Source organism: Cherax quadricarinatus, chromosome 20 (genome assembly GCF_038502225.1).
Source record: "Cherax quadricarinatus isolate ZL_2023a chromosome 20, ASM3850222v1, whole genome shotgun sequence".
NCBI lineage: Eukaryota > Metazoa > Arthropoda > Malacostraca > Decapoda > Parastacidae > Cherax > Cherax quadricarinatus.
The window spans coordinates 47,200,435-47,227,934 of record NC_091311.1 but is presented as its reverse complement, the minus strand read 5'-3'; the positions used below and the strand labels follow the sequence as shown (position 1 = coordinate 47,227,934).

Sequence of the window (27,500 nt, the reverse complement as noted above, 5' to 3'; positions counted from 1 at the left end):
TGGTGGTGCTTTAATAGATATTGGTGGTGCTTTAATAGATATTGGTGGTGCTTTAATAGATATTGGTGGTGCTTTAATAGATATTGGTGGTGCTTTAATAGATATTGGTGGTGCTTTAATAGATATTGGTGGTGCTTTAATAGATATTGGTGGTGCTTTAATAGATATTGGTGGTGCTTTAATAGATATTGGTGGTGCTTTAATAGATATTGGTGGTGCTTTAATAGATATTGGTGGTGCTTTACTAGATATTGGTGGTGCTTTAATAGATATTGGTGGTGCTTTAATAGATATCGGCGGTGCTTTAATAGATATTGGCGGTGCTTTAATAGATATTGGTGGTGCTTTAATAGATATTGGTGGTGCTTTAATAGATATTGGTGGTGCTTTAATAGATATTGGTGGTGCTTTAATAGATATTGGTGGTACTTTAATAGATATTGGTGGCACTTTAATAGATATTGGCGGTGCTTTAATAGATATTGGTGGTGCTTTAATAGATATCGGCGGTGCTTTAATAGATATTGGCGGTGCTTTAATAGATATTGGTGGTGCTTTAATAGATATTGGTGGTGCTTTAATAGATATTGGTGGTGCTTTAATAGATATTGGTGGTGCTTTAATAGATATTGGTGGTACTTTAATAGATATTGGTGGTGCTTTAATAGATATTGGTGGTGCTTTAATAGATATTGGTGGTGCTTTAATAGATATTGGTGGTACTTTAATAGATATTGGTGGCACTTTAATAGATATTGGCGGTGCTTTAATAGATATTGGTGGTGCTTTAATAGATATCGGCGGTGCTTTAATAGATATTGGCGGTGCTTTAATAGATATTGGTGGTGCTTTAATAGATATTGGTGGTGCTTTAATAGATATTGGTGGTGCTTTAATAGATATTGGTGGTGCTTTAATAGATATTGGTGGTACTTTAATAGATATTGGTGGCACTTTAATAGATATTGGCGGTGCTTTAATAGATATTGGTGGTGCTTTAATAGATATTGGTGGTGCTTTAATAGATATTGGTGGTGCTTTAATAGATATTGGTGGTACTTTACTCAAAATTAAAACATTGCTGTATACTGTACTGAATATTTGTCGGCAGTATTTCAAGAAAAAAATATAAACTTGACACAAACTTAGAATATCCTCAATGAAACACACAAAAAATTTCTGCATCAATGCCAACCTCATCATTGCCAGGTAGAGGAACTCACAGTTAAGGAGAAATGTCGCAAAATGTACACGCAATGTGCCTTTTAAGATTTTTTGCTGCGGTTCCAAGGCAGTCCCAGAGAAGAAACTACCCACAAATTCTCCAGGTAAAAAATATTAGATTTATTTGCACACATATATCGCTACCGGATTCTCCCTGACGTGCTGTAAAGCGACTTGAAGTTATGAGTGAGGATCCTCCTTGACTTATCCTCAGGTTGCAGCCAGGAGAGAGCAGACACATGGGAGAAGATGCTTACTTAGATTTCACACCGCTAGTGTAGGTCACGCTCAATAAAGTTACTGTCTTATACAGCTGAGTGTGTTCAGAGGCACCATGCTGAGTATATTTACCGTCTCACATAGCTGAGTGTGTTCAGAGGCACCATGCTGAGTATATTTACCGTCTCACATAGCTGAGTGTGTTCAGAGGCACCATGCTGAGTATATTTACCGTCTCACATAGCTGAGTGTGTTCAGAGGCACCACAGCAACCATAGTGGTGCCAGCCACTGCATGTGTGAAAGGACTAAATCAGAGATAACAATATAAACGCCCATATACACAACACAAACTTTACCACTTACGAGGATCGCTTATTTGAAAACAGGATTAATAATGGCAGAGTTATTACAGCAAATCCATTTTCTTATACCCCTAAAAGTCTGAAATAGATTTTGCACGAAGACTTGAAAGGACTTAAAAAAAAAAGCAAGGCAGAAATTGCTTTTGTGCGAATGACGCGTTGAAATATTCGGTTGAATGAACAGGTCCAACCACAACCACCCGCTTGCTGGATAAATAGGAAAATTAGATTTTTCTCGGCAGTTGGTTAAGGAGGAGAGTGAGTGACGTCAGCACCCCCTGCAAGCAACCAATAGGAACGAGGATGCCAGATTAGTAGATCACAGGTAATCAGGGCCAGTGACAGGCCGGATGTCACTGGCGAGTTTTTGAGGGAGAAACAGGAAGTAGAGCGTCACGATCAGGGATAATTGTACACTCAGTTACTGTCTGATGTACTGTACACTAGAGAGGACACTATAATGCCAGGAAACTTCTTCATCGTTATCTTACATAACAACCAAACTACTTGCCCATTCTGGGCAGGTTCTTCTCAGATCCAACCTTCTCAACACTCTCCACCCGACTCTCCACATCACTGTGCTCCATATATATACTCACGTATTCCCTGTTCCATATATATATTCATGTACACCTTATTTGTGACTTGATAAAGCCCACTTTGTGGGCGAAACGTAGTCAAAGTTTCTTATTATTCTGCATTTGTGTCTATTTTTGTATCGTGTCGGTATTTTATACCATTTATCTTCATGGCCAGAGAGAACGTCAGTGTGGGGACGGCGCGCACGCATGACAGACTATAATATTTATGAAATAAGTGAGTAATGTTTTACACAGCAAACTTTTTTAGCATTTTATACGTCACAGGTTTAGTCCTGTGAGGTTGGGTCCTGCCTTTCTAGCTGTCTATCAGTCTGTCTGACTATCGGTTTATCTAGAAAGTCTGTCTGCCAGTCTGTCTAGAAAGCCTGTCTGTCTGTCCCTCTATCCGTCTGTTTCTGGGTCTGCCTATATCAGCCTTTCGGTCCGTATGTTAATCTGTTAATTTGCCTGTCTTTCATTCCGCCTGTCTATCTGTCTGTCCGCCTCTCTCTGCAAGCTTATCAGTCTGCTAATAGAATTAATGTATTCACATCCACGAGAACACATCTAAAAACACATTAGTTCCAGCTCGGAGAGTTGTGTTTCTTTGTATGTGAAGACTCAGTGTTGTACACTGACGCTAAAACTGCATCACATCACGGAAAAGCTTTCTGAGATAAGTCACGCTAAGTAAGAGTGGACTCGTTAAGAGGTAAAAAATAGACCATGGGGTCAATTAGAGAGTCAGGGAGCTACAGCCGCACTTCTGAATTACTTATATTGTCAGAAGTGTCTTAGTTTGTCAGGACAACAATAACAACGCCGCAACAATAATGGCACAACAATAACGGCGACTGTATATATATATATATATATATATATATATATATATATATATATATATATATATATATATGATAGAAATTCTCATCGGGATTCGAAAGTTTTTTTATAGTTTAATGAGCCTTTTCAAAAGCACCATTGTTCTTGATGTCCTCCTCTCACGTATTGGAACGTTTTACTCTACCAGGTTCTTGATGTCGTTCAGAGGAGAGTTTTTAGTAACACCAGTCAGTGCACCTGACTACACATCTCTTCTTGAATTATTAACCATCTATTGAAATGTTGCCTTTATCTCTCTCTCTCTCTCTCTCTCTCTCTCTCTCTCTCTCTCTCTCTCTCTCTCTCTCTCTCTCTCTCTCTCTCTCTCTCTCTCTCCTCGGCAACTTTCACGGTTCTTACTCTCGGAAACTTCCGAGTAGAACTTTTGGGTGTTGTGTTCATAACCAAACTTACAAGAGAAAGTTATGCTGATTCAGTTTTCCATTCCACAGTTATGTGGAACAAACAACCACACTGAAGTATTTCTCGACGCCTTTGGTCTTGACTCTCTCCAGAAAAATTGTGATGTTATCGACTAGAATCTCTAGACAATAGTTAATGTTATTTACTTTTTCGACATTATAAACATTAAAAAGCGAGCAGTGTTGCCCATGATGAGGTCTATTAAAAATGTACTGAAGAAGATATAGGATCAGTGTAATAAGATCACAGCCAACATTTGATATCAAAATACGGAAAATAATCACTCTGGCAGCTACTTGATGATGTGAGGAATCACGAAAGCGCTTGGAAATTCACAATGGTTATGATAAATTAGACACATATGCAACTCTTGGGTATCAATAAAGATACCCAAGAGTTGCATATGTGTCTAATTTATCAACATGTCGGTTCTCTGAACCATTCATCCACAATGGTTATGTTGCACAGGTTGAATAATAAGTTTTCGTGGACTCTGAAACGAATGAATAGACAGGCTGGGTAAGGTAGGTAAATATACAGTCACATCTACTGTTTCAATAGATGTGACTGTATCTCTGTCGAAGTCTCTTCGTTGATAAATTATTACTTAACACCAACGTAGCTTTAGATATCATCGGTTTTTTATTATTTTTTCGACAGGATTTTTTATAATCAGGTAGAAAATGGGAAGACAAAATAAAAAATGAAATAATTAAAAGAAAGTAGGATCATATTTCTTCTACAAATATTTTGTATTTAAATTTTAGAAAATCGTGCATTAGTTGCAACACACACACACACACACACACAAGCACACATCAATCAGATAACTGCTGCAGCATATGGGCGCCTGGCAAACCTGAGAACAGCATTCCGACACCTTAGTAAGGAATCATTCAAGACACTGTACACCGTGTATGTCAGGCCCATACTGGAGTATGCAGCACCTGTTTGGAACCCGCACTTGATAAAGCACGTCAAGAAACTAGAGAAAGTACAAAGGTTTGCAACAAGGTTAGTTCCAGAGCTAAGGGGAATGTCCTATGAAGAAAGATTAAGGGAAATCGGCCTGACGACACTGGAGGACAGGAGGGTCAGGGGAGACATGATAACGACATATAAAATACTGCGTGGAATAGACAAGGTGGACAAGGACAGGATGTTCCAGGGAGGGGACACAGAAACAAGAGGCCACAATTGGAAGTTGAAGACACAAATGAGTCAGAGAGATAGTAGGAAGTATTTCTTCAGTCATAGAGTTGTAAGGCAGTGGAATAGCCTAGAAAATGACGTAGTGGAGGCAGGAACCATACACAGTTTTAAGACGAGGTTTGATAAAGCTCATGGAGCGGGGAGAGAGAGGGTCTAGTAGCAACCGGTGAAGAGGCGGGGCCAGGAGCTAGGACTCGACCCCTGCAACCACAAATAGGTGAGTACACACACACACACACACACACACACACACACACACACACACAGAGTGAGAAAAATCGGTAAAAATATTGAGTCTACTTGACGACATTTCCTAAGAAGAGGTGACACATAACTGACGGAGAGTGTTGACCATCAATAAATGTTGTGGACTGACAGGTGTGGACATGTTTTGACAGGTGAGTGACTGGATGCCAGCTTAGGACAGTTGACAAGAGAGGGGTGAATGATTACTGGTGAGAGTGAGTGATGACTGGTGAAGGTGAATGATTACTGGTGAGGGTGAGTGATGACTGGTGAAGGTGAATGATTACTGGCGAGGGTGAGTGATGACTGGTGAAGGTGTATGGGTATGGGTCTGGAGAAATCTGGGAGAGAACACTTGACAAGGTGTCAAGCATAGAAGACGAGAGGGAAGGTAGGAAAAATATGAGGGAGGGAAGAGAAAGGAGGGGATAATATAGAAACAGGGAGAACAGGAAGAATAACATTATAGGGAAAGTGGAAAGGAAGGAGAGCCAGGAAGGAGAATAAAATAAGAGGAAGCGAGGAACAGTAAGGTTAAAACGTGTTTAGGTTAGAGGAAATAAATGTATTGATATTTACTAAATGTCTAAGGCAGACATTTTATGCTAATGCTTTTTAAATATTTGTAGAGCCTTAGGAAAATAATAAAGGCTAAAATTTTGTATTACTGTGGTCTGGAGAATAACTCAGCCACACTCAGATGTTGCATAAACAAAGATCCTGGAGCGACACCAGTAAATTCAAGGAAGAGAGAGAGAGGACTGGTGACGAAGGATAGGAAGAGCCTCCTCTTTGTGCCTGATTTGCACGTCAACAGATTCAATCTGGCCACCTCCTCCTCCTCCTCCTCCTCCTCTTCCTCCTTCTTGCTGCACTTAGCAATGACCCAACAAATTTCTAGCAGTGTAAGAGTCACCGAAGCTTATCATCATACCTCAGCTTGTTTTCTAGTGAAGTGAAATCGACGTGGCTCAGCATATTCTGAGAATGCTATTTCAAACACAGTTTAAAATATCCTGTTATGCTTTCTTGTGGTTAAAATTCCTGTTAAGTCATTCGTGTACCTCTGAGTTCGTTTGTCTATAGTTTTTTCTGTGTAATTTCCTTTAATAATTTATTAGTTTTGTTCATTAGACTCCCACTTGTCTAGATTCATTAAACTATATAACACAGACTGCCTTACAACTCTTCAGGATCGCTAAATCATTTTGTTTACGGTAATGTGAGTTTTTGTACATTTAATGCAATTGCATGAAAGATTTTATTACAGCGGCTTCTCACTATGCATAAGGATTGCAGTCATGGGTTAGTAAAACCGTCGATAAAGATAAACACCCAAAGGGAAAAATGAAGTTACCGTAGAGCTGCTACGATTAAACGTAAACTTTTGAACCACATTACATCGTTTCATCGGGAATCCTCTCGTTGCTTGACGGTGTATAAAATTCCTGATGCAAGATGTGATCAAGGACAGCCAAAATTCTTTGTTAATGTACCAGACAAGTTTTTTTTTAGTTCTACCTATATTTGGACTAGGATGACGGAAGTTGTATGTATCCTGCCTCCCGGAGTCCGGAATTTGAAGACTTTCCAATCTAGGCATGAACAGAGGATACAAGAATTTCTCTCCCATAAAAGAGCGAACCCGGCCAAAGACTTGGGAAGAGCAAGATTCCTTCTCGAAAGAGCTAAAAGATAGTTTGCCCCAAGAGCCTTTTATTCCGTCCGCAACGCGGAAAGAAAAATAGAATTGTTGTTAGGAGCAGCGAAACCAGAGGCCCTGCCTGTATATAAACTGGGAAAGTTGAATTGTGCCACCGAAGACTGGAGTGAGAAGTACGCAGCCTACCAGGGTCGATGAACATGTTCCCACAGGGTACGTGTCATCATACTCACTATACCTAAAGTTAACCATCACTGGTAACACGTACCAGTGATGGTTAAAGACTGTGGTCAGATCTACAGCCATCCTGGCGCTCGGACCGAAATCCGGTGTCAGGGGTGGCTCCGCTGAAACCGAGTTGTCTTCTGGAGTTTTAGAAAGAATTGTCCCATTGTGTACACAGGAGAGACAATACCTAAACATAGCTGCCAATAGCTAATGCTGTACTACATTTGTGGAGCAGTAATTAGCTATTGCGACTTGACACGCTTTAACCATAGGGACAATGGTATTCAGATTACCTGACATCAGCCACCCATGCCCCTGCCATAGGGTGCGTAACACCAGACCCCAAAGATAGGGAAATTAACGGTACCCTACGGAAAGCCAATGAACGGCTCATCTTCTTAGACCCTTATCTTAACGAATACTATACATGTACAATCCCGACCCTTGTACTGTTCTCAGCCGGAAGATTCCTCACGTGTCTTTTTTTACGTATTTGAAATGCTACTCACGTCGAGGTTGAAGGTTAATTCTCAACACAGCAGCGACAGGCTGAGCTAAATAATAAATAGGTTTGTGCTGTACAGGTAGATCATGGTAATTTCTTGCTAGCCGGGCGTATCATGAGAAACTTTTTTTATATGCCTTCCAGGCGAATTATGAGAGACATACCTGAGCGAATGAGGTGGCTCATGAGAGACGGTCTTAGGAACATAAGAAAGAAAGAACACTGCAGCAGGCCCATGCTAGGCAGGTCCAATTCTCCCACCGGCTTAAGCCAATGCCTTTACCTAGTCAGGTCAGTCACATTCACTTAAGGGAGGAGCACGGCATCTGACCTAGTAGCACAAGCTAGTCAGGTCCAACTCACACCCACTCATGTATTTATCCAACCTATTTTTAAAACTACACGTCGTAGCATCTTTGACGGTACTCGAGAGTTTGTTCCACTCATCCACAACTCTTATTCGAGCCGGGTAGATTATGAGAAACTTTCTAGAGTTAGCCAGGTGGATGCTGAGTGGTAATCTCGAGTGAGCCAGGGCGTTGATCCCCGGAATAACCTCCAGGTAACTCCAGGTAAGCCAATCTAGGATCCCAGCTGGAAGACCGGACGCCAGCAGAAGAAACTGCTCGAAAATTAGAGCACAGAGGCGTCGCCATCCAACGGCCCCAGCCAGACCACAGATAAGAGAAATTTACCACCGCAGTTGCTACTTCCGGGCATAATGGTATGCTGCAGATTAGCGAATCAATACTATGAATCTTTCTTTAACATTTGCAAATAACCGCGTGTGTGTGTGTTTCTGAACTGTCAAGGCTCAAGTATAACTCAAAATATTCAACCTGCATCCGTCTTTGATCACTGTCGGTTTAAGATGAGGCAAATGAAGTCACTTTTCATTTATTTCCAGTGGCACTTCTCCAGTGGACGAGGGCCCAACTATGGTAACAACTGCTGAAACGAGATAAGACAGCAGTTATATTTTGTTATGTGACCTTTAGGTACACCTGTGTGCTCAAGTGTGAGGATTGACATAAGTGAAAGACGGAGTTAAGGATACATATGAGAGTAGAAGATACACATACATGACTCACGAAATCGTAATGACATGATTGCAAACAAACCAAACCCGCGATCAGAGTCTCAAAACTCCAGACCGTCGCGTTAGCCACTGGACCAGCTAGGGCGACGGTCTGGAGTTCTGAGACTCTCTGATCGCGGGTTCTATCCCCACCCGTGGTATGGTTTATACACATACATGAAGAGGCACCTATCTAGTAGTAGTAGTAATAATAATAATAATAATAATAATAATAATAATAAAAATAATAATAATAATAATAATATCTTTGTTACTACAAGTACATGTACAAGGTATACAGACCATACTTGACATCAATGACATACTACTATATAGAAAACCGCTTGTTATGCTCAGAGCATATCGGGTAAATCAAGTCAGTTTTGTCCCAGGATGCAACCCACACCAGTCCACTAACACCCAGGTACCCCATTTTATACTGATGGGTAATGTTTTCCAGCCCTACCGGAGATTCGAACTCCGCACCTCAGTGTGTAAGCTACCTACACTAGCGATCGAGCTACGGGACAGTAGGCCTGCTACAGTGCTCCTCCTTCCTTATGTTTATATATCACAACTTCACCTACCTTTTACGCTGGTAGGACGAACAGTGAGAGGTCGTGGTGAGTTAGCTCGACACTGCAAAGAAAACGAACACTGTTATTCACTTTACAGCGTATATGACTCAAGAAATCGTAATGACACGATTGCAAATAAACCATACCCCCGGCCGGGATTGAACCCGCGGTCATAGAGTCTCAAAACTCCAGCCCGTCGCGTTAGCCACTAGACCAGCTAGCCACAATAAGATTCATCCAACTAGGCTAGCTGGTCTAGTGGCTAACGCGACGGGCTGGAGTTTTGAGACTCTATGACCGCTGGTTCAATCCCGGCCGGGGGTATGGTTTACAGCGTATATTACCGTCATGTAGATCGCTGTTAGCTTTTACGATTTTTCAAGAACAGATATTTTAGTAGGATAAATAAAATATGTATGCAAAAAGATGGTATAAACCTTGGTAATAAATACCGACAAGTTGGTTTAGAAAGACATGTAAGCAAACACTATAACATATTTATTAGAAAACGTTTCGGTCCTGAAGTGATCAAGGTAACAGGACCGAAACGTTTTCTAATAAATATGTTATAGTGTTTGCTTACGTGTCTTTCTAAACCATGCAAAAAGATAAATAAATTCATCTTCTATGGAAAAGTATATGGTATTTCTAAACTAAGTTGCGGATAATTGATCCACTCATTAGTGAAGGCTATGACATCAGTGGAGGCTATGACATCAGTGGAGGCTATGACATCAGTGGAGGCTATGACTTCAGTGGAGGCTATGACATCAGTGGAGGCTATGACTTCAGTGGAGGCTATGACTTCAGTGGAGGCTATGACTTCAGTGGAGGCTATGACTTCAGTGGAGGCTATGACTTCAGTGGAGGCTATGACTTCAGTGGAGGCTATGACATCAGTGGAGGCTATGGCATCAGTGGAGGCTATGACTTCAGTGGAGGCTATGACATCAGTGGAGGCTATGACATCAGTGGAGGCTATGACATCAGTGGAGGCTATGACATCAGTGGAGGCTATGACATCAGTGGAGGCTATGACATCAGTGGAGGCTATGACATCAGTGGAGGCTATGACATCAGTGGAGGCTATGACATCAGTGGAGGCTATGGCATCAGTGGAGGCTATGACATCAGTGGAGGCTATGACATCAGTGGAGGCTATGACTTCAGTGGAGGCTATGACTTCAGTGGAGGCTATGACTTCAGTGGAGGCTATGACTTCAGTGGAGACTATGACTTCAGTGGAGGCTATGACTTCAGTGGAGGCTATGACTTCAGTGGAGGCTATGACTTCAGTGGAGGCTATGACTTCAGTGGAGGCTATGACTTCAGTGGAGGCTATGACTTCAGTGGAGGCTATGACTTCAGTGGAGGCTATGACATCAGTGGAGGCTATGACTTCAGTGGAGGCTATGACTTCAGTGGAGGCTATGACTTCAGTGGAGGCTATGACATCAGTGAAGGCTATGACTTCAGTGGAGGCTATGACTTCAGTGGAGGCTATGACTTCAGTGGAGGCTATGACTTCAGTGGAGGCTATGACTTCAGTGGAGGCTATGGCTTCAGTGGAGGCTATGACATCAGTGGAGGCTATGACTTCAGTGGAGGCTATGTAATCAGTGGAGGCTATGTAATATTTACCTTTCTACATAGGTCAAGAAGATAACCGTGTTAAAATATATTAACGATACTCAAAAACGACCCACATGGAGACAAAAACTCAGATGATTAATTGATCTGTACATTTCGATCTCCTTCTGAGATCCTCTTCTGTAGATGTTAACTTGGTGTTGATGCCTCTATTTATTTCACGCTTAAGAACGAGTCTAATAAACTATCTTTATTTTTCAGATCTTCATTACAAGTTAGAGCAAACCTGCCTTCAAAGTTTGTGGGGACATAGACCATACAGAATGCTCTTCTACTCATGACGTTAGTATAAAGAAGAGCGAAATCATAGGGATTTTGAAGAGTTAGACTCTTGTACAACATCTGGGAATCTTTACTGAGGAAACGTATCGCCAGCCAGTTGCTTTTTCAGTCCGTTACAGAGAAGAACGGTGGAAGATGAGGAAGGGTTTGAAGTAAGATTGGTGGATTGAACACATCGACTCCAGACTGAGGATATAAAACTATACTCCATACATTAGCTCAGTTCTCTTTGTGGCATGTGGAGTACCCAGCTCTGTGGCAGTGATTTTCTCTCAGTGATACTTGAGGAAATGGACACCTTGTTTACAGTTCAGGACTGGTGAAGCCACGAGTGGCCTTATCAGTACTAATGATGAACCATACCCCGGCCGGGATTGAACCCGCGGTCTGAGAGTCTCAAAACTCCAGCCCGTCGCGTTAGCTGGAGTTTTGAGACTCTCAGACCGCGGGTTCAATCCCGGCCGGGGTATGGTTTGTTTGCAATCGTGTCATTACGATTTCGTGAGTCACTAATGATGAAGCTAGTCGAGTAGTCGCTTCGATTTGTTACCTTTAATAAATGTCCTACACTAAACACGAGTGTTATTTCCACAGTTTTTTTGCTATCACTGCTTACAACTGTCAGTAATATGACACCTTAGCTATGTTGACAGCCTACTATATTGACACCAAGGCCATGTTGACACCTTGGTTATGCTGATAGTCTAGTCAGGTTGAGAGTCAAGCCATATTGACAGCCTATCCTTGTTGACAGAATAATTGTTTTGACTTTGGCTATGTTGACACCTAGGTTGTGTTGACAACTTGACCATGTAACATCCATACGATGTTAACATTCTGGCTATGTTGATACCCAAGCTGTTATAGACACTGACCTTGTTGACACCCTAGTCTGATTAACACCTTGGCTATGTTGACGCCCAGGCTGTGGTGACATCCAGGCTGTGTTCTGGACCTTGGCCTTGTTGACGACCCTGCGATGTTTACACCCTAGTCATATCAGGATTCTGCCCATGTTAAGATGGACGGAACTCAACCCTCTACTTAATCATTTTACATATTCTAAACTTAGATACACCCAGATCTTATGTACATTTGTTACCCTAAGGAAATATGATTGGACAAACACCACTCAGTACACTCATATGTTGAGGATTATAACAGACAAATGTCTGAAATGAAGCCGAGGCTGTAAGAAAAAGATGTGTGAAAAGTAAAGAGAATAAGAAAATAGGATAATTAAGATAGAGTTGAAACACTAGGGTATCCTTAATGCCTAATAAAAATACCCAGGTATTACAAATGCATTTTATTCATCAATTTATTGGTACTGCATACCATTAATAATATTATAAGAAAAGAGGAGAATAGAGGAGACGAGAAGTGTGGATGGGAGTGAGTCTGGCTCACGGAAGGGAGTCAGGAAGTGGAAGGTGGTGAGATGTGTGTACGGGGCCAAGGAAGGTCGGGAATGCATCAGGAAAGGAATCACGAACGGCGGAAGCAACGTCCATTAGGTGCAGGAAAAGGAAGAAGGTGAATCTTGGCCACATTTGCTAACCTCAAACACTAGACGAGGGAGCAAAGGCTAGCATACAGAAGAGGAAATAATGAAGGACGGTGGGGCAGGGGGAGGAATTAGTTACGGGGATTGAAAAGGACATCCAGTTTAGAAGAGCATCCCACAAACAATGAAGGATTCATTTGTGAAATAAGACACGTGAGTAATATTCGGATATTTGAATGAGGAAAACGTTTGAGTCGTGAGGAATGAAGGAGACATTCGTGGCGGAACGTTTCCTTATTAAATACATCCCATGTATGGTAGGTAAGACACATGGGCAACAGTTAGGCAACTTTATTCCGATACGTTTCGCCTATACAGTAGGCCTCTTCAGTAGAGATGTGAAGACGATGTAATCAGTCTTCACATCTCTACTGCTTCTGCCTACTTTTGTACTCGACTGAAGAAGCCTACTGTGTAGGCGAAACGTTTTGGAATAAAGACACCTAACTGTTGCCCATGTGTCTTACCTACCAACCTGTCGGTATTGTATACCATTTCAATATTCACATCCCATGTATCTTATTTCACCTTTGTCGGAATGTTATACCATACGTTACTGGAATGATTCATTTACTCAGAGATGTTAGACAGCAGCCGACTTATTCATTTCCCTTCAAGAAGAAACCAGAAACAGCAGATATCTCGAGGTGCAGACAAATTTGGTAACATTAGCAGGGTGTGTCTGCCTGGCGAATGTAAAAATTGCCTCTTCCAAACCTAAACAAGAAATCTTTCCAGATAAAGTACGCTACATTATCAGGCCAATACTCGAGTAAGCAGCACCGGTATACAGCCCGCATCTACTCACGTACATAACGATACTCAGAGACATTACTGAGGTTTGCCACTAAACTGCCTAGGAAATGAGACAGCGTAACTGCGCAGGCAACGAGCAGTGTAACTGGAGGAGCGAATGGTAATGGAGATATAAAATCACGACATAGAAAGCGATCAAGGGTATCGACAGACAGGGCTGAAAGGGACGCCGATGACAAGGAACAATATACACCGAATGATGTAAGAAGAATCATTAATATTGAAGGGCCAGACGAGATGTCAGGAGCCGAGTGTCGCCCATGCAACCACAAATAGGTGAGTACAGTGGAAGGAAGCTCGATAAACAGATTCAAGTGTGGTAATCAGGGAATAACTGCAACAGTTGTTCAGAAAGCTGGACCAAGAACTGGAGTCCAACCCATGAAAGTGCAACTAGGTGATTACACAGGTTGAAGCAGACATGAATATTCAGAAAGCAGAACGCAGTGATATAAAAAAAAGTGTATAGAGTTTATGTGATGTTCCGCCTTCCCCCTTCCCCTGGGTTGATACTCTCCTGAGCCTTCCCCTGGGTTCACACTCGCCTGAGCCTTCCTCTGGGTTAACACTCGCCTGAGTCTTCCCCTGGATTCACACTCTCCTGAGCCTTCCCCTGGGTTCACACACTTCTGAGCCTTCCCCTGGGTTCACACTCTCCTGAGCCTTTCCCTGGGTTCACACTCTCCTGAGCCTTCCCATGGGTTCACACTCGCCTGAGCCTTCCCCTGAGTTCACATCCTTCTGAGCCTTCCCCTGGGTTCACACTCTCCTGAGCCTTTCCCTGGGTTCACACTCTCCTGAGCCTTCCCCTGGGTTCACACTCGCCTGAGCCTTCCACTGGGTTCACACTCTCCTGAGCCTTCCCCTGGGTTCACACTCGCCTGAGCCTTCCCCTGGGTTCACATTCTCCTGAGCCTTCCCCTGAGTTCACACTCTCATGAACCTTCCCCTGGGCTCACACTCTCATGGACCTTCCCCTGGGTTCACACTCTCCTGAACCTTCCCCTGGGTTCACACTCTCCTGAGCCTTCCCCTGGGTTCACACTCTCCTGAACCTTCCCCTGGGTTCACACTCTCCTGAGCCTTCCCCTGGGTTCACACTCTCATGAACCTTCCCCTGAGTTCACACTCTTATGAACCTTCCCCTGGGTTCACACTCTCCTGAGCCATCCCCTGGGTTCACACTCTCATGAACCTTCCCCTGAGTTCACACTCTCATCAACCTCCCCCTGGGTACACTCTCTCATGAACCTTCCCCTGGGCTCACACTCTCATGGACCTTCCCCTGGGTTCACACTCTCCTGAACCTTCCCCTGGGTTCACACTCTCCTGAGCCTTCCGCTGGGTTCACACTCTCCCGAACCTTCCCCTGGGTTCACACTCTCCTGAGCCTTCCCCTGGGTTCACACTCTCATGAACCTTCCCCTGAGTTCACACTCTTATGAACCTTCCCCTGGGTTCACACTCTCCTGAGCCATCCCCTGGGTTCACACTCTCATGAACCTTCCCCTGAGTTCACACTCTCATCAACCTCCCCCTGGGTACACTCTCTCATGAACCTCCCCTGGGTTCACACTCTCATGAACCTTCCCCTGGGTTCACACTCTCATGAACCTCCCCCTGGGTACACACTCTCATGAACCTCCCCCTGGGTTCACACTCTCATGAACCTCCCCCTGGGTTCACACTCTCATGAACCTTCCCCTGGATTCACACTCTCATGAACCTCCCCCTGGGTTCACACTCTCATGAACCTTACCCTGGGTTCACACTCTCATGAACCTCCCCCTGGGTTCACATTTTCATGAACCTTCCCCTGCGTTCACACTCTCATGAACCTACCCCTGGGTTCACACTCTCATGAACCTTCCCCTGGGTTCGCACTCTCATGAACCTCCCCTTGGGTTCACATTTTCATGAACCTCCCCCTGGGTTCACACTCTCATGAACCTTCCCCTGGCTTCACACTCTCATGAACCTTCCCCTGGGTTCACACTCTAATGAACCTTCCCCTGGATACACACTCTCATGAACCTTCCCCTGGGTACACACTCTCATGAACCTTCCCCTGGGTTCACACTCTAATGAACCTTCCCCTGGGTATACACTCTCATGAAACTCCCCCTAGGTTCACACTCTCATGAACCTTCCCCTGGCTTCACACTCTCATGAACCTTCTCCTGGCTTCACACTCTCATGAACCTCCCCCTGGGTTCACACTCTCATGAACCTTCCCATGGGTTCACACTCTCATGAACCTCCCCGTGGGTACACACTCTCATGAACCTCCCCCTGGGTACACACTCTAATGAACCTCCCCATGAGTACACACTCTCATGAACCTCCCCCTGGGTCACACTCTCATGAACCTCCCCCTGGGTACACACTCTCATGAACCTCCCCCTGGGTACACACTCTCATGAACCTCCCCCTGGGTACACACTCTCATGAGCTCTCCGCCTGGGTACACACTCTCATGAACCTCCCCCTGGGTACACACTCTCATGAACCTCCCCCTGGCTACACACTCTCATGAACCTCCCCCTAGCTACACACTCTCATGAACTCTCCCCCTGGGTACACACTCTCATGAACCTTCCCCTGGGTACACACTCTCATGAAACTTCCCCTGGGTACACACTCTCATGAACCTCCCCCTGGCTACACACTCTCATGAACCTCCTCCTGGCTACTCACTCTCATGAACCTCCCCCTGGACTCACACTCTCATGAACCTCCCCCTGGGTACACACTCTCATGAACCTTCCCCTGGGTTCACACTCTAATAAACCTTCCCCTGGGTACCCACTCTCTTGAACTCTCCCCCTGGGTACACACTCTCATGAACCTCCCCCTGGGTTCACACTCTCATGAACCTCCCCCTGGGTACACACTCTCATGAACCTCCACCGGGTTCACACAAATGAACCTTCCCCTGGGTACACACTCATGAACCTCCCCCTGGGTACACACTCTCATGAACCTCCCCCTGGCTACACACTCTCATGAACCTCCCCCTGGCTACACACTCTCATGAACCTCCCCCTGGGTACAGACTCTTATGAACCTCCCCATGGGTACACACTCTCATGAACCTCCCCCTGGGTACACACTCTCACGAACCTCCCCCTGGGTTCACACTCTAATGAACCTTCCCCTGGGTACACACTCTCATGAACCTCCCCCTGGGTACACACTCTCATGAACCTTCCCCTGGGTTCACACTCTAATAAACCTCCCCCTGGGTACACACTCATGAACCTCCCCCTGGGTACACACTCTCATGAACCTCCTTCTGGGTACACACTCTCATGACCCTCCCCCTGGCTACACACTCTCATGAACCTTCCCCTGGCTACACACTCTCATGAACCTCCTCCTGGGTACACACTCTCATGAACTCTCCCCCTGGGTACACACTCTCATGAACCTCCCCCTGGGTACACACTCTCATGAACCTCCCCCTGGGTACACACTCTCATGAACGTCCCCCTGGGTACACACTCTCATGAACTCTCCCCCTGGGTACACACTCTCATGAACCTCCCCCTTGGTACACACTCTCATGAACTATCTCCCTGGGTACACACTCTCATGAACCTCCCCCTGGGTAAACACTCTCATGAACCTCCCCCTGGGTACACACTCTCATGAACTCTCCCCCTGGGTACACACTCTCATGAGCCTCCCCCTGGGTACACACTCTCATGAACCTCCCCCTGGGTTCATACTCTAATGAACCTTCCCCTGGGTACACACTCTCATGAACCTCCCCCTGGGTACACACTCTCATGAACCTTCCCCTGGGTTCACACTCTAATAAACCTCCCCCTGGGTACACACTCTCATGAACTCTCCCCCTGGGTACACACTCTCATGAACCTCCCCCTGGCTACACACACTCATGAACCTCCCCCTGGCTACACACTCTCATGAACCTCCCCCTGGGTACACAATCTCATGAACCTCCCCCTGGGTACACACTCTCATGAACCTCCCCCTGGTTACACACTCTCATGAGCTCTCCGCCTGGGTACACACTCTCATGAACCTCCCCCTGGGTACACACTCTCATGAACCTCCCCCTGGCTACACACTCTCATGAACCTCCCCCTGGCTACACACTCTCATGAACTCTCCCCCTGGGTACACACTCTCATGAACCTTCCCCTGGGTACACACTCTCATGAAACTTCCCCTGGGTACACACTCTCATGAACCTCCCCCTGGCTACACACTCTCATGAACCTCCCCCTGGCTACACACTCTCATGAACCTCCTCCTGGCTACTCACTCTCATGAACCTCCCCCTGGACTCACACTCTCATGAACCTCCCCCTGGGTACACACTCTCATGAACCTTCCCCTGGGTACACACTCTCATGAACCTCCCCCTGGCTACACACTCTCATGAACCTCCCCCTGGCTACACACTCTCATGAACCTCCTCCTGGCTACTCACTCTCTTGAACTCTCCCCCTGGGTACACACTCTCACGAACCTCCCCCTGGGTTCACACTCTCATGAACCTCCCCCTGGGTACACACTCTCATGAACCTCCACCGGGTTCACACAAATGAACCTTCCCCTGGGTACACACTCATGAACCTGCCCCTGGGTACACACTCTCATGAACCACCCCCTGGCTACACACTCTCATGAACCTCCCCCTGGGTACACACTCTTATGAACCTCCCCATGGGTACACACTCTCATGAACCTCCCCCTGGGTACACACTCTCATGAACCTCCCCCTGGGTTCACACTCTAATGAACCTTCCCCTGGGTACACACTCTCATGAACCTCCCCCTGGGTACACACTCTCATGAACCTTCCCCTGGGTTCACACTCTAATAAACCTCCCCCTGGGTACACACTCATGAACCTCCTCCTGGGTACACACTCTCATGAACCTCCTTCTGGGTACACACTCTCATGACCCTCCCCCTGGCTACACACTCTCATGAACCTTCCCCTGGCTACACACTCTCATGAACCTCCTCCTGGGTACACACTCTCATGAACTCTCCCCCTGGGTACACACTCTCATGAACCTCCCCCTGGGTACACACTCTCATGAACCTCCCCCTGGGTACACACTCTCATGAACTCTCCCCCTGGGTACACACTCTCATGAGCCTCCCCCTGGGTACACACTCTCATGAGCCTCCCCCTGGGTTCACACTCTATTGAACCTTCCCCTGGGTACACACTCTCATGAACCTCCCCCTGGGTACACACTCTCATGAACCTTCCCCTGGGTTCACACTCTAAAAAACCTCCCCCTGGGTACACACTCTCATGAACTCTCCCCCTGGGTACACACTCTCATGAACCTCCCCCTGGCTACACACACTCATGAACCTCCCCCTGGCTACACACTCTCATGAACCTCCCCCTGGCTACACACTCTCATGAACCTTCCCCTGGGTTCACACTCTAATAAACCTCCCCCTGGGTACACACTCTCATGAACTCTCCCCCTGGGTACACACTCTCATGAACCTCCCCCTGGCTACAGACACTCATGAACCTCCCCCTGGCTACACACTCTCATGAACCTCCCCCTGGGTACACACTCTCATGAACCTCCCCCTGGTTACACACTCTCATGAACCTCCCCCTGGCTAGACACACTCATGAACCTCCCCCTGGCTACACACTCTCATGAACCTCCCCCTGGCTACACACTCTCATGAACCTCCCCCTGGCTACACACTCTCATGAACCTCCCCCTGGCTACACACTCTCATGAACCTCCCCCTGGCTACACACTCTCATGAACCTCCCCCTGGCTACACACTCTCATGAACCTCCCCCTGGCTACACACTCTCATGAACCTCCCCCTGGCTACACACTCTCATGAACCTCCCCCTGGCTACACACTCTCATGAACCTCCCCCTGGCTACACACTCTCATGAACCTCCCCCTGGCTACACACTCTCATGAACCTCCCCCTGGCTACACACTCTCATGAACCTCCCCCTGGCTACACACTCTCATGAACCTACCCCTGGCTACACACTCTCATGAACCTTCCCCCTGGCTACACACTCTCATGAACCTCCCCCTGGCTACACACTCTCATGAACCTCCCCCTGGTTACACACTCTCATGAACCTCCCCCTGGCTAGACACACTCATGAACCTCCCCCTGGCTACACACTCTCATGAACCTCCCCCTGGCTACACACTCTCATGAACCTCCCCCTGGCTACACACTCTCATGAACCTCCCCCTGGCTACACACTCTCATGAACCTCCCCCTGGCTACACACTCTCATGAACCTTCCCCTGGCTACACACTCTCATGAACCTCCTCCTGGGTACACACTCTCATGAACTCTCCCCCTGGGTACACACTCTCATGAACCTCCCCCTGGGTACACACTCTCATGAACCTCCCCCTGGGTACACACTCTCATGAACTCTCCCCCTGGGTACACACTCTCATGAGCCTCCCCCTGGGTACACACTCTCATGAGCCTCCCCCTGGGTTCACACTCTATTGAACCTTCCCCTGGGTACACACTCTCATGAACCTCTTCCTGGGTACACACTCTCATGAACCTTCCCCTGGGTTCACACTCTAATAAACCTCCCCCTGGGTACACACTCTCATGAACTCTCCCCCTGGGTACACACTCTCATGAACCTCCCCCTGGCTACACACACTCATGAACCTCCCCCTGGCTACACACTCTCATGAACCTCCCCCTGGGTACACACTCTCATGAACCTTCCCCTGGGTTCACACTCTAATAAACCTCCCCCTGGGTACACACTCTCATGAACTCTCCCCCTGGGTACACACTCTCATGAACCTCCCCCTGGCTACAGACACTCATGAACCTCCCCCTGGCTACACACTCTCATGAACCTCCCCCTGGGTACACACTCTCATGAACCTCCCCCTGGTTACACACTCTCATGAACCTCCCCCTGGCTAGACACACTCATGAACCTCCCCCTGGCTACACACTCTCATGAACCTCCCCCTGGCTACACACTCTCATGAACCTCCCCCTGGCTACACACTCTCATGAACCTCCCCCTGGCTACACACTCTCATGAACCTCCCCCTGGCTACACACTCTCATGAACCTCCCCCTGGCTACACACTCTCATGAACCTCCCCCTGGCTACACACTCTCATGAACCTCCCCCTGGCTACACACTCTCATGAACCTCCCCCTGGCTACACACTCTCATGAACCTCCCCCTGGCTACACACTCTCATGAACCTCCCCCTGGCTACACACTCTCATGAACCTCCCCCTGGCTACACACTCTCATGAACCTCCCCCTGGCTACACACTCTCATGAACCTCCCCCTGGCTACACACTCTCATGAACCTCCCCCTGGCTACACACTCTCATGAACCTCCCCCTGGCTACACACTCTCATGAACCTCCCCCTGGCTACACACTCTCATGAACCTCCCCCTGGCTACACACTCTCATGAACCTACCCCTGGCTATACACTCTCATGAACCTTCCCCCTGGCTACACACTCTCATGAACCTCCCCCTGGCTACACACTCTCATGAACCTCCCCCTGGCTACACACTCTCATGAACCTCCCCCTGGCTACACACTCTCATGAACCTCCCCCTGGCTACACACTCTCATGAACCTTCCCCCTGGCTACACACTCTCATGAACCTCCCCCTGGGTACACACTCTCATGAACCTCCCCCTGGTTACACACTCTCATGAACCTCCCCCTGGGTACACACTCTCATGAACCTCCCCCTGGCTACACACTCTCATGAACCTCCCCCTGGCTACACACTCTCATGAACCTCCCCCTGGCTACACACTCTCATGAACCTTCCCCTGGCTACACACTCTCATGAACCTCCCCCTGGCTACACACTCTCATGAACCTCCCCCTGGCTATACACTCTCATGAACCTCCCCCTGGCTACACACTCTCATGAACCTTCCCCTGGCTACACACTCTCATGAACCTCCCCCTGGCTACACACTCTCATGAACCTCCCCCTGGCTACACACTCTCATGAACCTCCCCCTGGCTACACACTCTCATGAACCTCCCCCTGGCTACACACTCTCATGAACCTTCCCCCTGGCTACACACTCTCATGAACCTCCCCCTGGCTACACACTCTCATGAACCTTCCCCCTGGCTACACACTCTCATGAACCTCCCCCTGGCTACACACTCTCATGAACCTCCCCCTGGCTACACACTCTCATGAACCTCCCCCTGGCTACACACTCTCATGAACCTTCCCCCTGGCTACACACTCTCATGAACCTCCCCCTGGCTACACACTCTCATGAACCTTCCCCCTGGCTACACACTCTCATGAACCTCCCCCTGGCTACACACTCTCATGAACGTCCCCCTGGCTACACACTCTCATGAACCTCCCCCTGGCTACACACTCTCATGAACCTCCCCCTGGCTACACACTCTCATGAACCTCCCCCTGGCTACACACTCTCATGAACCTCCCACTGGCTACACACTCTCATGAACCTTCCCCTGCGTACACACTCTCATGAACCTCCCCCTGGCTACACACTCTCATGAAACTCCCCCTGGCTACACACTCTCATGAACCTCCCCCTGGGTACACACTCTCATGAACCTCCCCCTGGCTACACACTCTCATGAACCTCCCCCTGGGTACACACTCTCATGAACCTCCCCCTGGCTACACACTCCCATGAACCTCCCTCTGGCTACACACTCTCATGAACCTCCCCCTGGCTACACACTCTCATGAACCTCCCCCTGGCTACACACTCTCATGAACCTCCCCCTGGCTACACACTCTCATGAACCTCCCCCTGGCTACACACTCTCATGAACCTCCCCCTGGCTACACACTCTCATGAACCTCCCCCTGGCTACACACTCTCATGAACCTCCCCCTGGCTACACACTCTCATGAACCTCACGCAGGCTACACACTCTCATGAACCTCCCCCTGGCTACACACTCTCATGAACCTCCCCGTGGCTACACACTCTCATGAACCTCCCCCTGGCTACACACTCTCATGAACCTCCCCCTGGCTACACACTCTCATGAACCTCCCCCTGGTTACACACTCTCATGAACCTCCCCCTGGGTACACACTCTCATGACCCTCCCCCTGGGTACACACTCTCATGACCCTCCCCCTGGGTACACACTCTCATGAACCTCCCCCTGGGTACACACTCTCATGAACCTCCCCCTGGGTACACACTTCACAGTTTTTACAATAATTCATCAAGGTCAGCTGCACGCCTGGCCGCCCGTCCTCCACTAAAACAAAAAAAAATAATCCAACATTTGCAAGACTATTGGGGACGGCATTATTTTATACCGGTCCTTTTCTTAGTGTTATTATTAGTAGTAGTACTAGTACAAGTAGTCGTAGTAATAGTAGTTTCTATTAACAATAGCATGTGTGGAGTATATATTAAACATGACCGTGAAAATAAGTAGTCTGGAAAAGTGTAAACAAAAAACGGCTTTCAGAAGTGCTGCTTATTTACTGCCAGATTTACTGACAACACCTCTTTCTTTCTTGTTTTATTTTGCACATCTTTAACCCCTCTTTTAACCCGTCTTTTAACCCCTCTTTTAACCCCTCTTTTAACCCCTCTATTAACCCCTCTTTTAACCCCTCTTTTAACCCCTCTTTTAACCCCTCTTTTAACCCCTCTTTTAACCCCTCTTTTAACCCCTCTTTTAACCCCTCTTTTAACCCCTCTTTTAACTCCTCTTTTAACCCCTCTTTTAACCCCTCATTTAACCCGTCTTTCAACCCCCAAATCTGCACACAGAAATCACTCCCTACGAAAGTAAAAGACTGGGCAGGCGATGCAAAATGCCGCCAATAAAAAGTAGGGGCGCCTTTGGTACACTAAGAGAAAACACCATAAGTGTCCGGGGCCCAAAACTGTTCAACAGCCTCCCATCAAGCATTAGGGGAATTGCCAATAAACCCCTGGCTGCCTTTAAGAGAGAGCTGGACAGATACCTAAAGTCAGTGCCGGATCAGCCGGGCTGTGGCTCGTACGTTGGACTGCGTGCGGCCAGCAGTAACAGCCTAGTTGATCAGGCCCTGATCCATCGGGAGGCCTGGTCATGGACCGGGCCGCGGGGGCGTTGATCCCCGGAATAACCTCCAGGTAACCTCCAGGTAACCCCTCTTTTAACCCCTCTTTTAACCCCTCTTTTAACCCCTCTTTTAACCCGTCTTTTAATCCCTCTTTTAACCCCTCTTTTTAACCCCTCTTTTTAACCCTTCTTTTAACCCCTCTTTTAATCCCTCTTTTAACCCCTCTTTTAACCCCTCTTTTAACACCTTTTTAACCCCTCTTTTAACTCCTCTTTTAACCCCTCTTTTAACCCCTCTTTTAACCCCTCTTTTAACCCCTCTTTTAACCCCTCTTTTAACCCCTCTTTTAACTCCTCTTTTAACCCCTCTTTTAACCCCTCTTTTAACCCCTCTTTTAACCCCTCTTTTAACCCCTCTTTTAACCCCTCTTTTAACCCCTCTTTTAACCCCTCTTTTAACCCCTCTTTTAACCCCTCTTTTAACCCCTCTTTTAACCCCTCTTTTAACCCTTCTTTTAACCCCTCTTTTAATCCCTCTTTTAACCCCTCTTTTAACCCCTCTTTTAACCCCTCTTTTAACCCCTCTTTTAACCCCTGTTTTAACCCCTCTTTTAATCCCTCTTTTAACCCCTCTTTTAACCCCTCTTTTAACCCGTCTTTTAACCCCTCTTTTAACCCGTCTTTTAACCCCTCTTTTAACCCCTCTTTTAACCCCTCTTTTAACCCCTCTTTTAACCCCTCTTTTAACCCCTCTTTTAACCCCTCTTTTAACCCCTCTTTTAGCCCCTCTTTTAACCCTCTTTTAACTCCTCTTTTAACTCCTCTTTTAACCCCTCTTTTAATCCTTCTTTTAACCCCTCTTTTAATCCCTCTTTTAACCCCTCTTTTAACCCCTCTTTTAACCCATCTTTTAACCCCTCTTTTAACCCCTCTTTTAACCCCTCTTTTAACCCCTCTTTTAACCCCTCTTTTAATCCCTCTTTTAACCCCTGTTTTAACCCCTCTTTTAATCCCTCTTTTAACCCCTCTTTTAATCCCTCTTTTAACCCCTCTTTTAACCCCTCTTTTAACCCCTCTTTTAACTCCTCTTTTAACCCCTCTTTTAACCCCTCTTTTAACCCCTCTTTTAACCCCTCTTTTAACCCCTCCCTCTTTTAACCCCTTTTTAACCCCTCTTTTAGCCCGTCTTTTAACCCCTCTTTTAACCCCTCTTTTAATCCCTCTTTTAACCCCTCTTTTAACCCCTCTTTTAACCCGTCTTTTAACCCCTCTTTTAACCCGTCTTTTAACCCCCTCCCCTCTTTTAACCCCTCTTTTAACCCCTCTTTTAACCCCTCTTTTAACCCCTCTTTTAGCCCCTCTTTTAACCCTCTTTTAACTCCTCTTTTAACTCCTCTTTTAACCCCTCTTTTAATCCCTCTTTTAACCCCTCTTTTAATCCCTCTTTTAACCCCTCTTTTAACCCCTCTTTTAACCCCTCTTTTAACCCCTCTTTTAACCCCTCTTTTAACCCCTCTTTTAACCCCTCTTTTAACCCCTCTTTTAAACCCTCTTTTAACCCCTCTTTTAACCCCTCTTTTAACGCCTCTTTTAACCCCTCTTTTATCCCCTCTTTAACTCCTCTTTTAAACCCCTCTTTTAGCCCCTCTTTTAACCCCTCTTTTAACCCCTCTTTTAACCCCTCTTTTAACCCCTCTTTTATCCCCTCTTTTAACCCCTCTTTTATCCCCTCTTTTAACCCCTCGTTTAACCCCTCTTTTAACCCCTCTTTTATCCCCTCTTTTAACCCCTCGTTTAGCCCCTCTTTTAACCCCTCTTTTAACCCCTCTTTTAACCCCTCTTTTAATCCCTCTTTTAACCCCTGTTTTAACCCCTCTTTTAATCCCTCTTTTAACCCCTCTTTTAATCCCTCTTTTAACCCCTCTTTTAACCCCTTTTTTAACCCCTCTTTTAACTCCTCTTTTAACTCCTCTTTTAACCCCTCTTTTAACCCCTCTTTTAACCCCTCTTTTAACCCCTCTTTTAACCCCTCTTTTAACTCCTCTTTTAACCCCTCTTTTAACCCCTCTTTTAACCCCTCTTTTAACCCCTCTTTTAACCCTTCTTTTAACCCCTTTTTTAATCCCTCTTTTAACCCCTCTTTTAACCCCTCTTTTAACCCGTCTTTTAACCCCTCTTTTAACCCCTGTTTTAACCCCTCTTTTAATCCCTCTTTTAACCCCTCTTTTAACCCCTCTTTTAACCCGTCTTTTAACCCCTCTTTTAACCCCTCTTTTAACCCCTCTTTTAACCCCTCTTTTAACCCCTCTTTTAGCCCCTCTTTTAGCCCCTCTTTTAGCCCCTCTTTTAGCCCTTCTTTTTTCATCACTGTTGCACCGGCCGATGCAGTGGAATTTTTTTTTTACACATTCACTGTGTTTAATTTACTTTGCAATATATTATTAACTGATGATGCTAATGGGGGATTTTTTTAAATATATTCGATAAGGAAAAGTATAAATTAAATGCTTAATTTAAATTATGTCAGGATGTACATTGCTAAAGTGGGAGTTTATATGTAAATAATGGTTACAGAATGTTGTAACATAATGGTATAACATCAACAGTGAAATCATAAGATGCTTCTCTGCCCATAGATGGCGTTAAGACAGAGAGTCTGGGACAGTCGGGAGTGTGATTGTGTGCCCTATCAACTGTAAATAATTAAACGTCGAAATACCACATACTCTAGTTCTAAGGTTCAGGGACATTAATGTCTCAGCTCACATCCTACGAACATTTTTTTTTCTTGTCAATATACCCTTAAGCATTAGTGTTCATAAATAAGTCACATGTGCAAATCTTTATTGTGAATTCAACACCGGAGACAGTAGAGGTAGTTATGACGTGATCAGTCAAGCCAGACCTTATATAGTGGAGCAGAAGTGATGTGTAGCAGATGGAACTGACGTCACAGGTGAGCGTGGCCTATTACCGATGTTGTATAATACGGACAACTTGATGAATAAGACACATAACTAAGACACATATTGTGAGCACAACACTGGAGATAGTACATGTAGTGTTGAAGTTATCAGTCTGGTACCTTTTGTGACGCCTGCTGCGCAGGCGATACATTTCGGTAATATACATGCCCAGGTGTTGCACATGTCTTGTTTTCATCAACTTGTGGGTATTGCATACCATCAATAATATGATATTAGTATTCAGTAAAACTGGTCAGCTTTTTCTTGCTGGGTTGACGCGTTGCGAGTCACTACGTATGTAAAATATAGAGAAAGTAAGTGTGAAATTCAGTGTTCTTACTATATCTTATAATTTATGTGAGTTCTCATGTTGGAGAACTGGTTGTTTGTTCATGTTATAGAATCTGGAACAAAAATCACACTTCAAGTTGTTTTTAAATTAGCTCCATCAGGAATTATTAACGTTATACAGTTCATTATCATTTAAAACATTCCATCTCTAATACACGAATTATCATCATTTTTCGTACCGATTATCACAAATAATTTTTTAACATGATTTAATATTTAGATTAATAATGAGGATATCGACGCATGTCCCGCATAGAGTGAGTAAAAAGTCACTGGTAGGAACAATCTACTCAGTAGGCCGTAGTTTTTTTTAAAATCTCTTTGTAAGGAATTCTAAGTGTTCCTCACGTGTATCTAGAGAACACAAGAGTAAGACCAAGTAAATAAAATTTTCAGATAAAATACAAAAAAGAAGGGGGAAGTTTTTTGTAGCTGCTGTCAATTAGATGGCATCGACTGTCTCAGGAGACGACACAATCCATCTTCTGTCACCTTGCTTGGACAGCCTCGCCCTCAAAGGGTCGGGGTCGTTACTGTAGGCAGGGATAGAGAGAGAGAGAGAGAGAGAGAGAGA

The 27,500-nt window shown here is 45.9% G+C and overlaps 1 protein-coding gene across 1 annotated transcript in view; it reads right to left on the bottom strand.

The window, feature by feature from the left end:
• Positions 1 to 27,500, bottom strand: part of LOC128700397 (pH-sensitive chloride channel 1) — a 658,890-nt gene that overhangs the window by 581,672 nt on the left and 49,718 nt on the right. Inside the window, exon 2 of the mRNA XM_070087056.1 lies at positions 9,213 to 9,264. The gene's annotated coding sequence lies outside the window, so the exon portion shown is untranslated. The remainder of the gene's footprint in view (positions 1 to 9,212; positions 9,265 to 27,500) is intronic.